The sequence below is a fragment of the Scyliorhinus torazame genome, chromosome 16, assembly GCF_047496885.1.
Source record: "Scyliorhinus torazame isolate Kashiwa2021f chromosome 16, sScyTor2.1, whole genome shotgun sequence".
In the NCBI taxonomy this organism is placed as follows: Eukaryota; Metazoa; Chordata; class Chondrichthyes; order Carcharhiniformes; family Scyliorhinidae; genus Scyliorhinus; species Scyliorhinus torazame.
In genome coordinates this window covers 25,286,031-25,300,798 of record NC_092722.1, presented here as the reverse complement: position 1 = coordinate 25,300,798, position 14,768 = coordinate 25,286,031, and the positions used below count along the sequence as shown (strand labels likewise).

The following is a 14,768-nucleotide window of genomic DNA, read 5'->3' as shown; positions in this document are numbered from 1 at the left end:
GAAGGGCAAACATTTGCAGAAATATGAGGAACTAGCAGTGGTGTGGGCTCAATTTGATTAATGTGGTTGACTCTTAACTGTCCTCTGAAGTGGCCTAACAATTCCACGCAGTTGTACCAAACTGCTAAAGAACATCAAAAAAGTATAAAACCTAGGCACCGGAAACGACAACAGCATATCCAGCCCTGTCGGCCCTGCAAAGCCCTCCTTACTACCATCTGGGCTCTTGTGGCAAAATTGGAGAGCTGTCCCAGTCAAGTAATTGTCATATTCACCAAGTCAGCTATAGCCAGTGTCCCAGACTCTTACATCACCATCTTTGGGTGTATCTTACCCTATCGGTAGGACAGACTAGAGGTGATGGCACAGTGCGAGACAACTATTTTGTTACTGGATCGAGATCCTGTAACTTTCCATACAGTACTGTGGAGGTACCTGCACCAGATGGACTGCAGCGATTCAAGGTGGCTCACTAGCACCTTATTCAGGGCAATTAGGATGGGCAACATCCACAACCAATTTAAGAATGCAAAAAAGATTTTGATAGGCTGAATCACCTCCCTCTGTGCTGGTGGCACGGTAGCATAGTGGTTAGCACTGTTGCTTCACAGCTCCAGGGTCCCAAGTTCAATTCCGGCTTGGGTCACTGTCTGTGCAGAGTCTGCACGTTCTCCGTGTCTGCGTGGGTTTCCTCCAGGTGCTCCAGTGTCCTCCCACAAGTACTGAAAGACATGCTGTTAGGTAATTTGGACATTCCGAGTTCTCCCTCTGTGTACCTGAACAGGTTCCGGAATGTGGCGACTAGGGGCTTTCCACAACTTCATTGCAGTGTTAATGTAAGCCTACTTGTGACAATTAAGATTATTCTTATATCATTCTGCAAATCTATTTTTAAATATATCATTTAGAATCTTGTGTAAGGTGACAAGAGGGTCTACTTGTCTTTACAATTCATTTATGGTGTGTGTGAGCGCTGGCTAGGCCAGCATTTATTGTCCATCCCTACTCGCCCTTGGGAAAGTGGTGGCGGGCTCCTTCTTGGACCACTGCTGTCCCTGTGATGTAGGTACACCCACAGTGCTGTTAGGAAGGCACCTCCTTTCTTTGATCCAGCCACAGAAAGGAAGGGCTGATACATTTTCAATTCAGGATGATGAGTGACTTGGGGGGGGGGGGGGGGAACTTCCAGGTGGTGGGGTTCTCCGGTACCTCCTGCCCTTGCTCGTGGGTTTGGACCTGCATGTCGACTGGCACTAATCCTCCGGGCTTCGTGGCGCTGAACTGGGAGGACCCACATGACCTCGCTGATGGCGCTCATCTTGCCGTTCGCTCACACTCGTCGTTAAGAGTGTGGACACAATCTCCAGCTCTCACGAGATTTGCCGTCGACTCCGAGCGCGCGTGGGCAGGTTTCCTCGCGCGCGCGGCCGGGGGGGGGGAGCGCGGCCCGAGCAGCGCGCGCGCCCCCGCCCGACCGCGCGCGTCCCCGCCCGACCGCGCGCGCGCACGCATGCACCGAACGCCTTTCGGGGTGGGCACAACCTAACCCGCTCACCGGAAGCTCCGGGCGGGTGATGGACCAGCGCACCAGCCAATGGGTCGCCGATCCGACGGGGAAAGGGGCGGGTGGGCGGAACGCGGCGCCCAATGGGCAGCGCGGCGCTGGGCGGGCGCTGGAGAAGGGGAGGGAGAGGAGGGCGGGCTGGGTTCTGTGCCCGGTGCTCAAGGTTGGTTGAGCGGCGGTCTCTCCGGCGGTCGGGTTTAGGGATGTAAGTGGGGGACTGAAATGGCTGCCGAAAAGAAGCCGGAAGGTAAGAGAAGGAGGAGGCGGGCGAAGGGGGAGAAATTTCAAACCGGCCGGAATATATATATATATATTTTTTTAAAAATCACCGCTATTTAATTTTTAATTGTGATGACAACCTTCGGGAGGACGGAAAAAGGGCTAAATCTGACAGAACAAGGCGCTGCGAATGGAGCCAAAAAAAAAAAAACCCGGTTTACCTCAAATCCAAGCAGCGCCGTTAGATGTGGGGCACGGGGAGGGCGGGCGGCTTCCCTCCCGGGGCACGGGGCGGCACGGGGGCAACGGTTTTCGCTGCCCCCAGCAAACTGTCACTTTAGTCGGGGAAGGGGAAAAATGTAATTTTAAAAGGTGGGAATGGAATAGGAACAGGCTGTGTGGCGCTTGCCGGCGGTGAACTCCACGAGAGGGCGGTAAGGGATTGTTTATCCGGCGTGAAAGTGATTTAACTCCTCTCACACTCTCTCTCAAATATCCACATACTTTTATAGAGAGTAACATGCTCCCAAATAACGATCGCGATCGGCACAAAGTGTGGAAAATCGCACGCCCGGCAGCCACCTCCTTGACGCTTGGGCTGGATTGCGTTTCAGATGCAAAACGGGTTTTTTCTAAATAAAAGACCCCCCCCCTTAAAAAAAATATTTCAGATCAAATGCTGTCCGGACCTGTGTGCAGAGATTGCTCGCCATCAGAAGTTTGGGTTGTTTCACGGTGGAAATTTGGTTATCAGGGGGCAACTGCCTCCAGAAAGCACCCTCTCTCTCTCCCTTTGCTGGGAATTTATAAACTTAGCAGAAAAGTTTTATTATCATTATTTTTAAAAACCGTACCACTTGAAAGGAGTGGATGGTGCAGCGTGCTGAAGGGCACCCTTCCACGATTGAATTACCTGCGATTTTTTTTTAACGATTTTAATAAATGGGCAGATCAGGCAGCTGAATTTTCAAACGCTGATGCTTTGAAATTATAAATGTGAAACTCTCTTGCCAGTCCCATAATGAGGGAACAGTCTGTAATTTCCCTGTATACACAATTTGTGCAAATGGGGAGAAAGCCATGCATGATGTATCGTAATTTCAAGTAAGTTCTTGTAATTACAGTCAGGTACTATTTAGTCCATTAACATAAAATGCTGATTACACCGGTATATCTTACTTGCAAATTTGTAGTACCCGAAGCATTCGTTGTATATGCTACAGGGGGAAAAAAACCCAAATGACATAGCATAAGGTAGTAAGTTACTTGTAGATTTGTCCGATACATAACGCTGGCGGAGATTCCCAACAATCTAGGGCAAAGATTACTTATCAAATCAATTTTTTAGTAAATTATATTTCTTAAAAGTAAAATCACTTGGCAGTAACTGAAGAAACAATTTTTGAATACATTATACAATATTTTATATTCAAATGAAAATTTTACTGTATCAATTCAGGCATATAAAATGTTCGCTACTATGTCTGTAGGGGTGCATGGGGATACCTCCTATAAGGTTTTAAAGGTCTGAATTGATCGTCATTGTAACCTTCTGAAAAAAATGTTCCAAAGAGTTTTGAAATAAATTGGGAACTGGCAGCTTTAACCCTTTGTTGCTTCTGTTTGACATGTGAAGCATGTCTCTTTTATAAGTAATACATGATGTGGGTGCAAATCGAGCTTGGCTCTGTGCTAAGAAGAGCTGGTCTTTATTTGTGCCCATATGATGAGTAATGTATTGACTCTTTTCAGAAAATAATTTTTAGTTACAGCTGTGTAATGCCTGTCTTCCTTGAAAATTTGGACACTTATCAGAAATAATTGTACCCATATCAATTCCATTGGACAAGGCTATTTTGATGGCTGCCAGGATCTTTTCTCTGTTCTCTTGGCTGCTGGTTTTGCTCGTAATTAAATGATCAGTTTCTCATTCAACAGACGGACCAGGTCTCAGACTCCGAGAGACCCTACTTTTTAAAGCAATTTCTTCTCCCCCTTGTAGACATCTAAACAGCTTACAGTATATCTGTCAGACAACAATAACGACGAATCAAACATTCAATGGTAGCCTGTGAATTATCTCTGTCAAGCTGTCGGTTCAAGAGATCCTTTTGTAGTGTTACCTGTTCTCTGGCAACTTTAGTACTGAGTCATTTCATGACTGCTGTTCACGGCAAAATTAAACGAGGCAATGGTATCTCTGAAATTAGTATTTAACATGCTTTTTGTTTCATGTGGTGACGACAATAATGAAAATTAAGGAAATCAAGTTTATTGAAGCACAACATTATAATGTTAAGGAATTATTGTTACAAGCCCCAAGATTAAAAAAACCACATCGCAAAGCAGAATATTGCAGATGCTGGAAATCTGAAATAGAAACAGAAAATATACAAAATGCGCAGGTTACGGCAGCATCTGTGGAAAGAAACTGAGTTAATGTTTGAGGTCTGTGATCTTTCATCAGTAGAGGGAAAACTTTTTAAAATAAACACTGTCCACATGGAAATTGGTTGGTGGAGTTCAGGAAAAATAACTTGACCAAGGCCCACTCCCCCTGCCCTATCCCTGTAATCCCACCTAACCGTTGGACATCTCGGGGGCAATTTAGCATGGCCATTCCACCTAACCTGCAGATCTTTGGACTGAGTTGTGTTTGTAAATCTTGACGTTTTGTATTTGAATTTGAAGTAGATATTGGTATTGACAAGATGTTTAGACACACCAAATTTAATTGTTGAATACGTGATCTCTCTCTCCCCCCCCCCCACCACCACCGCTTGTAATGAATTCAAATGTGCCGATCGCTGGAGAACACATGCACCCTCGTAATAATTGGTTGGTGGTGGCTACATCACTAGTGCAATTGGTTAATGTAAGGCCATCTAGCTAAAGTTTTTGTCAGTTGACCTGTATTTAGCCAACCCTTCCCTTTCTGAAAATTCTGACTCTTCCATTGCTGGACTGCAGTTCCATGGGAACTGACTACTTTGGTACCTTTTGAAAAAATTTACATAATTTAAAAAAAAATCTAATTGAGGGGCAATTTAGCATGGCCAATCCACCTACCTTGCACGTCTTTGGGTTGTGGGGGTGAGACCCATGCCTACATGGGGACAATGTGCAAACTCCACACGGATAGTGACTCGGGGCTGGGATTGAACCCGGGTCCTTGGCACTTTGAGGCAGCTGCGCTAACCACTGTGCCATCGTACCACTCTTTACCTTGATACTTTGATCAAGGATTAATTCTTCATGTTTGAGCCAAGGCAAAGAGTAATAGCAGGCTGTTTTATAATGGGAATATCACAGCCAAACTCAGTCTTGTTCTCAGAAGTGTCAACATTTTCTAATTGGCACCATGACTGATTTCCCCACTGACCCCTTTCCTAGCCTTGTGATGCTGAGACCAATTAAGTTAACTTTTTATTTGTAGAACATTTTTTACTTAAGAATAGCTGTTTTATTTTGGATATTGGAAAAATGTCTTTTCTCATGTTAAACTGTAGGATTAGAAAATAATCAGAATACAGTTGTTAAAAATTCAGGAGTGTGGAACTGGTTACTGGGGCAATTATTTCGCTGTGGGTGTCCTTGCCATTCTTGACAAAATACAGCAGTTACCAAATATGCAAAGAAGACAGTGGCAGAATATTGGCTTTACTCCTAATTTGTCACATAATTTATTCCTGTGCCAGCAATATTGAGTAGGAGACTGGTATTGCAATCAATGCCTTTGCAATAGCAGGTGGAAGTGCTAGTGGTACCTAGTGGCAGACAATTGCAATTACAATGGATATGACATCGAGATAGTTACTGCACCAGTACGAGATTACATTTTCTTATTCAATCTGCATGTTACATTTATCATCGTGCTGGAATGAAAAGTTGCACATTGGATAGTTTGCTGTATAACCAGATGTAAAACTTCAAAATAAAAGAAATAAAGTTGCTAATAATTTATTGGTAGTTTTGTTTTGTCAGCATTTGCTTTGTGTTCCTCCTCTCTTACCAAGCAAAGTGCCATCTGATCTGAAGCACCGCTTTGGAAACTTCAAAATTTGTTTTAATTTGATTTTCTAAAATTGCAGCTACAGGTTGTCTACAGTTATTGTGGTTTATACATTTCTCCAGTTGGTAATAGTCTGCACATTATTGTGGTTTAGCATCTTGTAACAGAGTTGAGCTGGCTGGAATGCCGAGCACCAACTCTTCAAAAGAGCGCTCATCCCTAAAATCCCACCTAACCGTTGGCACTTAGGGGCAATTGATCATGGCTAATCCACCTAACCTGCACATCTTTGGATTGTGGGAGGAAACTGGAGCACCCGGAGGAAATCCATGGAGACATTGGGAGAACGTGCAAACTCCACACGGCCAGTCACCCAAGGTTGGAATCGAACCCGAGTCCCTGGCTCTGTGAGCCAGCAATGCTAACCACTGTGTCACCTTCCTGCCTTTGAAGGCCATTGAGCTGTTCTGTTTTTTGGACTCACAGATTGTCTAACTGCAGGGCTTACAATGTAACAGTCTACTAAAAGCTGTAATACACTCGAATGATGAAAGCCGTAGATGTTTGCTGTAGTGCACTGCTAACAATTCTGCACTTATGTAAAATATACAATTTAAAATACTGGGTTGAAAACATTGAAGTTTACTTTTTTGTTGCCGTGAAGCAATTTTTTATATTGCTAGCCACTATCTTTTGGTACTAAGAAATGGCAAAATGGAGCAGCATGCATATTTTCTTGGACAAGAGGCATGTAAGCATCACCATTACTGGTAATAATCAGCTCAGCACCCCAAATACCTGCATCAATTAATGAACTAAGTATGTTAAAATATCCCTGTCTAAGCCATTGAGAGTAGCAGGTTTCATCCCCAGTCTGCCTTGTGTTAACTGATATCAGCCAGCGTGCATTAAGATGCTAAAATTGATCTTGGCACCTCTGAAATTGAGAAAAATGGCCAAACCTTTTCCTCTTGATTGTATCTACATAACCTCTTTTGAAAATGCATGAATGAGGCTATATTTCATGGGGATGGGATTGAGTTCAACTTTGAATGCCCTCAGTAACTGAATAATTTGTTCACAATCACTTCTCAAACTCTTGAGTGAAGAGTGGCCATTTGGCTGAGATACTTGAGAGAAAATTAGCAAAACTAAAAGTACTTATGAGAGAGTTGATTCAGATTTTAATGACCAAGTACAAAGAATAGGAGGTTGGATTTCCTCCAAAATCTGTGTAGAATTGCACCTATGTCGGCATACATGAAATGCAAGAATAAGTTCTTGTTGATGTGCAGGAGTACCACTTATTGTGGGCAGTGGAAACCCCCTCCCCCTCCCACTGATATGCTTTTATAATTATATAACTTCATACATTTGTTGTCCCTCTTTCCACCTGCCTTGCTCAAAAATGAGTTTGTTCCATTATCTTTACCCGATTGGACAAATATTGAGGATAAGGTGAAACATGCTTCAATTGCCACAAAAAATTCATCGAAGTATTAAAATGGGCATACGAATCAATAACTTGAAACTTGTATGGTGTCTTTATATCTGTGAAGCATGTTCAAATGTTAATGATAGAAATTGATGTCAAACCAAAAGCAGAGATAGTTGGAGGAGTTAACAAATGCTTTAGTTTTCAGGAGGAGTGGGAGGTGGAATGTTCACAGGGTTTTGATGTAATCGTGGAATGAGAGATATTTGGTTCAATTAGAAAACTTTTAGATGACCTGAGAGTTAGAATGAGTTGAGGTTAAGAGGCCAGTTGGAGGAGCAGCCAACCAATCAAATCTGGAGGTACTAAGGGCATGAATGGTGTGAGGCGGTAAGACCTTACCCTAAATATATATAACGAATTAGATATAGATATCCTCATGGTTATTTCTAAAATTTTAGAAATTGGACAAAAATGGCACTCCTGCACATCAACAATGTCTGTCTGTCTGTCTGTGACCCCCTGAACAAAAGGAGCCACCTGGCAGTACCAAAGAAACTTGTACGAAGTTTAAAGTGAGCTCTGCAAAGGCTGTCTGCATTTCATAATGCAGGTTACCGAACTGGAGTCTACTTGTCTGCCAGGACAAAGGGCCTCACAACCTTCCTTTCAATTCTTAATGGGTGAGACATTTAGAGACCCGGATAAGGGATATGCTTCCTTGGTCAAAGGCAATGTGGAGAGATGGGAGTCATGTGACATGGACCTCTAGTTTGTGAAACCAGTAATATTGCCTTGTGAAATTGCAAGCTTAGTCTGCCATTTTACCATCTAACCAGCAGCAGCACAGAAAAGCAGCCCTGCCCAGATCAATTACCTGGCACCATCTAAATTAAATAAATAAATAACCTTTTTTATTGTCGCAAGTAGACTTACATTAACACTGCAGTGAAGTTACTGTGAAAAGCCCCTAGTCGCTACACTTTCTATGAAGACTTCTGTACTATAACCTACGTGACTGATTCATCTTTGCATGCCTAACTCATTGTGTAAAGTCAATTCGACTGGAAAAGTAAATTAACCAGCATTGGTTTGCAGCCCACTGACCTCCCATGAATGAATACCTTATTGGAGTTGATACAGAACTCTGGAACCCACATAAATGTTTTTCCATGTGTTCTTTGTCCTGCAAATCTTTATTTTCTCTATCCCTATTTTCCTTATGAATGCAAAGGCGGTATTTAGGGGGCAGCATTGTGACCCCCCTGTATTTATGGGGTAAAATTGCAACCCCCCCCACATTTTTGGGGCAACATTGCGATCCCTCCCCGCATTTTTTGGGACAACATTGTGACCCCCTCCCTGCATTTTGGGGGCAACATTGCGACCCCCCTCCCTGCATTTTGGGGGCAATGTTGCAACCCCTCCCCGTGTATTTGGGGCAACGTTGCAACCCGTCCCTGTGTAACTAGGGCAACGTTGCGACCCCTTTGCGTTTTGAGGGCAACATTGCGACTCTCCCCGATCTTATGGGGCGACATTGCGACCCCTCCCTGAGTTTAGGGGGAGACATTGCGACCCCTCCCCGGGTTTAGGGGGCGACATTGTGACCCCTCACTGCCTTTAGGGGGCAAAGCTGCGACCCCTCGCTGCATTTAGGGCAAAATGTTGTGACCCCCCCTGTTTAGGGGCCAACATTGTGACCCCCCTGTGTTTAGGGGGCAACATTGCAACCCCTCCCCGAGTTTAGGGGGCAACATTGCAACCCCTCCCCGAGTTTAGGGGGAGACATTGCGACACCTCCCCGAGTTTAGGGGGAGACATTGCGACACCTCCCAGAGTTTAGGGGGAGACATTGCGACACCTCCCCGAGTTTAGGGGGCAGCATTGCAACCCCTCCCTGAGTTTAGGGGGCAACATTGCAACCCCTCCCCGAGTTTAGGAGGCAACCTTGCGACCCCTCCCAGAGTTTAGGGGGCAACATTACGACCCCACCCCGAGTTTAAGGGGAGACATTGCGACCCCTCCCCGGGTTTAGGGGGCGACATTGCGACCCCTCCCCGGGTTTAGGGGGTGACATTGCGACCCCTCCCCGGGTTTAGGGGGCGACATTGCGACCCCCCTCCGAGTTTAGGGGGCAATATTATGACCCCTCCCTGCATTTAGGGACAATATTGCGACCCCTCACTGCCTTTAGGGGGCAAAGCAGCGACCCCTCTCTGCATTTAGGGGACAATTTTGTGACCCCCCCCCCCATGTTTAGGGACCAACATTGTGACCCCCTGTGTTTAGGGGGCAACATTGTGAACCCCCTCCACCCCAGTTTAGGGGACAACATTGCGACCCCCCATGTTTAGGGGGCAACATTGTGACCCCCTGACACATTTTGGGGGCAACATTGTGACCCACCCCGCTATTTAGAGGGCAACATTGCGACTCTCTCTCACATTTAGGGGCAACATTGCGCCCCCCCCCCCCAAGTTTGGGTGTGTATAAATAATGAAAATAAATTCACCCTTAGTCTTCTCTCCAGTCTGCTGTGGCAGCATTTGGCACATTGGCTAGCACTGTTGCTTCAAAGCGCCAGGATCCCAGGTTCTTATCCCAACTTGGTCACTGTGCGGAGTCTGCACGTTCTCCCCGTGTCTGCGTGGGTTTCCTCCGGGTGTTCCGGTTTCCTCCCACAAGTCCCGAAAGACATGCTATTGGGTGAATTGGACATTCCGAATTCTCCCTCTGTATACCCAAACAGTTGCCGGAGTGTGGTGACTAAGGGATTTTCACAGTAACTCCATCGCAATGTAAGCCTACTTGTGACAATAATAAAGATTATTAATAATAGAAATTGGATCACACCAAAACTGAGGGCTTGGGAAATATACCACCGCTTACAAGGAGTAAGTGGAAGTCGGCAGTCTGTGGTCGGGCACTCAGCTCATTGTTGAGGACATTGAAGCTACAAACGGTATGATTTAACTTGAACCAGTGGTTGTAGAAAGAAATTGAGTCAATGTCAGGAGTTTGCAGTTTGTAATTGGGCCAAAAGATTATGTCTTTAATGATCCCAATGCTTAGCTGGAGCAAATTGTGGTTCATCTCAAGAGTAAACAGTCTGATTGAAGTGACAGTGGAGATATCGGTAGTGAGTGGCAGGAGGAATTAGTGTTATTGAAGTACATGTGGTCTCGTCTGTGGATGATACCAAGGGGTAGTACGGAGGGGGCAATAATTGATCCTTTTCAGGGAGCTTTGGAAGTGATGCTGTGGGAGTCAGAAGAGAAGCCAATGTGAAAAATGTTCTGGAACTTATCAAATAGGCAAGAGTTGAACCAAGCGAGGGCAGTGGAGTAGAGGCATTGGACGAAACATGAAGTGGCTAACCATGTCGAAAGTTGCAGGCAGGTTAGTTAGAGGGTTAACGAACATGGTTACAAATGCTACTTATATGAACTGTGAACAACTATTTTAATGTAATTTGCATCCCCAAACTTGGGTTTTGTCAGAAGAGGCCATTTCTGAACTGTTTAACAGTTGCATGAAATATTAGTAGCTGTAGATGTATCACTGGTGGTCAAGGTTGAAGCAACTCAATGCTGCTGCCATTAGTTAGTGTTATGGGAAAGGAACTTTGCACAAAAAGTTTATTGTTCCAACATTTAATTTACTTAAGCCTTCTGATATTGCTAACACACATGTTCACATTAAAAGGGTTTCCAGTAACAGCATGTTCCTGAATAATGAAAGTACAAAGGCTCCATGGCTTTTTATATATATATATATATATATATATAGTTCTGATGTCACACAAAATTATATGCCATTTTTGGGAAACATTACGTGTTAATGCAACCAGGAAATATTTTTGTTCGCATACAGCTTGGGCCTTAGGGAGAGATGTTGGCTGTGTGAGCCTTTCAAGTGCTTGAATGGTTCTAGATTATTGCCACTGTGGATTAAACTCGCATTATGAGGTATCATTACAGCCATCGGCATTAGCAGATTAACCTTTAGCAAGTGACCAAGGAGAGAAATGAAAACAATCTGATAATATACTGCTTGGAGAATATCTAATCGACCACAAAGGTTCCAGTCTGATCTCTGGTCTCTGCTGAGTTATTTGGTCTTGGTCCTGTGATGATGATGGGAGTGCTTTAATTGGTTTCCAGGGCCTGGGAAGCAAAAATCGACCCAGTATTTCTGCTCCTGATCACAATCCTGGTTTCTGTTTGTGAGCATGCACACTTGGGGTGGTGTATGATGTCTTTCACATGTGAGCAGCTTTCTCTGTGTAGGCTCACACAGAAAGTATGGTCAGTTGAGCAAGGTGTTGAGGCCAGGCGATGTCCATAATACGCTACCCCAGAATGACTTATAGCCTTTGGGGGTTACGGGTCGGCAGACAGGCAGTGGGTACTTGGGACATTTCTCTGACCATTCAGTTTGTTCATGATCCTGTCCGTGCATCTGCCAGTGAATCATGTCACATGCATTTTATACACCTGATTTGATTTTTTTTATGGAATGAAGATGCAAGAAATATTCCATGAAATACATTTGCATTTGATTCTGAGCCCGTTTGATAAGTTCTTAAAAGATTTGTGGGATATCAGTGCATTTTGTGTTGCCTAACTGTTTTTGTACAATTTCTAAAATGCAAGATAACTTATTTTTCTTGAGCACATTCTGCATCTGAGACGGTCTCTGATGTATGATTTCTGTGCTTTGGTCTAATTTTGTTCTGCAGCATTAAGTACATCATATTGCTGTATAATTAGGTGTGTAGAACAGCCAGTATCTCTGGCTTTGAGGCCTTGTTCCCGTGGGGTACGGAAGCCATCGAGCTCCAATTACAATCGCAGCATGTCTTTGGTAGATGACACTGAGAACAAAAAGAGAATGAAGTTTGCAGTCTGATTATTGAAGAATGAGTAAAAGGCAGAGGAAGCAGAGTCTTTGAATATATTTAAGGCAAAGTTAGATAGATTCTTGATTAAGAAGAGGCAGTACGGTAGCATTGTGGATAGCATAAATGCTTCACAGCTCCAGGGTCCCAGGTTCGATTCCGGCTTGGATCACTGTCTGTGCGGAGTCTGCACATCCTCCCCGTGTCTGCATGGGTTTCCTCCGGGTGCTCCGGTTTCCTCCCACAGTCCAAAGATGTGCGGGTTAGGTGGATTGGCCATGCTAAATTGCCCATAGTGTCCAAAATTGCCCTTAAGTGTTGGGTTGGGTTACTGGGTTATGGGGATAGGGTGGAGGTGTGGACCTTGGGTAGGGTGCTCTTTCCAGGAGCCGGTGCAGACTCGATGGGCCGAATGGCCTCCTTCTGCACTGTAAATTCTATGATTCTATGAAATGCAGATCAACTATGATCTTCTTGAATGGTGGAGCAGACTTGAGGGACTTGGTGGCTTCCTCTGCTCCTAGTTTGTATGTATGGAAGAGCAGCCCAGGAATGGGCTCCACAGATTGACTTATACTTCAGGGATCTTGAACCTTCTGATCCCATGTTGGATATAATTTAAGAAATAAATTATTGATAGAATTACTTTGCTTAATAAATGCAAAATAACTTTATTGGGATGTTGACTGAAGGATAATTTCATTTTGTATCTAGGCTGCACTGAACATTATAATGTTAGGAGCAGACTGGAAAGAATGCAAAGGTGGTTTCCTCTGCCAGCCTATTTCCTACGGAGTATCCAACTGCAACGACCACCCCACCAATGCCACATAAACATTATATTTTCAGTCAGAAACTCATTAGTCTTTCAGGGTTAGCAATGTCGAATTTTGTGATTACATTCAGGGTTCATTTGTATGAGAGAATCAGTATGTCGTCCACATATGACCCACTAACCCATAGTGGGTTTCCTCATCCATGTCTTGGAATTATTATCAAATTTTGACAGTAATGGAGAATACTTGGTTGTTACTGCTGCCATGTTGCCAGTGGTTAAGAAATAGTTGCAACTTATCTATCCTTTTGAACGTGCAAATGGTGTGCAACATATCAAGTGGAGAAGGAAAGACATTTTGCATGATTTCTTTCTTTTGATATTGCAACAATGCCATAAAGATAAGTAGTAGAGTCATTATAATGAAACTACTATTTATCTGTTAAATTATCCTGCTTCCGATAAGATATTTGCAGAACAAAACAATTTGAAACATTATTCTATTACACAATCTGCAAATGTTTCTTTTGCTGCTTGCGTTGTATACATTTTCGTTCTTGTAGCTGGTTATTGCCAAGTTTTGGGGACTCTTGGTTTTCTGCCATTTTCATTATCTAAGAGGAATTATGAAAGTAATGATCCCAATGTACTTTTTCTATACAATATACAGCGAATTTTCAATCACGAAACACAATTAGCCACCAAAAACTATTTATTGCACTGATTGTGGTGCAACAGGTTTGTAATACAGCCAGCACAGCAAGATATTTTCAATTACTGAGTAACTAATGACTATTGAAGTATACCTCTTGGAAGTTGTGAATATGTTGATAGAACTACAGATTTTGATGGGATTTGTAAGTCTTCAAATAAATGAGTTAGCATTGTTTTTGAAGTAAAGTGCTAATATGCGCAGTTGATTGCTTATGCCAGGTTTGCCCAACATTTTTCCGAGAGGGACTGCGTTTCAATTTTTTTCTCATTCAAGGGGCCAAGGAGCATATTTCAGAAAGAAGCACAACATTAAACATGAATTTCAATAAAATGATGTTGATATGAAGAAAAGAAAGAACTTGCAGATCATTAAAAACCAATAAAAAGCAATAAATTGATAATTAAAGAAAAAAAACATTGAATAAAGATGACCATTGGAGAGACAGTGAGTGTGTCCAGCTCAATCCCAGTCTCCGTGTTCACTTACCCCAAAAAGAAAATGCTGGAAAATCTCAGCAGGTCTTGCAGCATCTGTAGGGAGCAAAAAGAGCTACCGTTTCGAGTCTAACGGCGCTTTGTCAAAGTTAACAGACCGAGAAAGTGGGACGTATTTATACTGTGGAGTGAGAATGAGAGATGAGTCATAGCCACAAAAACCCAGGGAAAGGGGGTGCTAATGGACACAGAAACCAAGGGGAAAAAGAGTGCTAATGACAGTCCCCAGAAGAACAAAAGATGTGAAAGGCTAAACAGCAGAGAAACTGACATCACAGGGTAAACTCTGACAGATGTAGATGTGGGGGCAGGGGAAGGGGGAAGCAGAGTGGAGAAAGGGTAAGGAAAGGTGGATAAAATGGTGGTGGGGCGTTTAATAAATATTAAGAAAGACTAGAAAGAAAGAAATGGTAAAAGACCGTTAAAATGAAATGGGATGAAAACAAGTGGATCAAGGTGGGGTAGAGCTAATCATGTGAAGTTGTTGAATTCGATGTTGAGACCGGAAGACTGTAGCGTGCCTAACGGGAAGATGAGATGTTGTTCCTCCAGTTTGCGTTGAGCTTCACTGGGACATTGCAGCAGGCCAAGGACAGACATGTGGGCATGGGAGCAGGGTCTTTTGTTAAAATGGCAAGCAACGGGAAGGTC

General features: G+C 43.7%; 1 long non-coding RNA gene across 1 annotated transcript in view; it reads left to right on the top strand.

Annotated features, from left to right (window-relative positions):
- Window positions 1-1,697: 1,697 nt before the first annotated feature.
- The window catches only part of LOC140392632 (uncharacterized), a 147,704-nt gene continuing 134,633 nt past the window's right edge, over window positions 1,698-14,768 (top strand). The window contains exon 1 of the long non-coding RNA XR_011935404.1: window positions 1,698-1,811. This is a non-coding gene — a long non-coding RNA (uncharacterized lncRNA). The remainder of the gene's footprint in view (window positions 1,812-14,768) is intronic.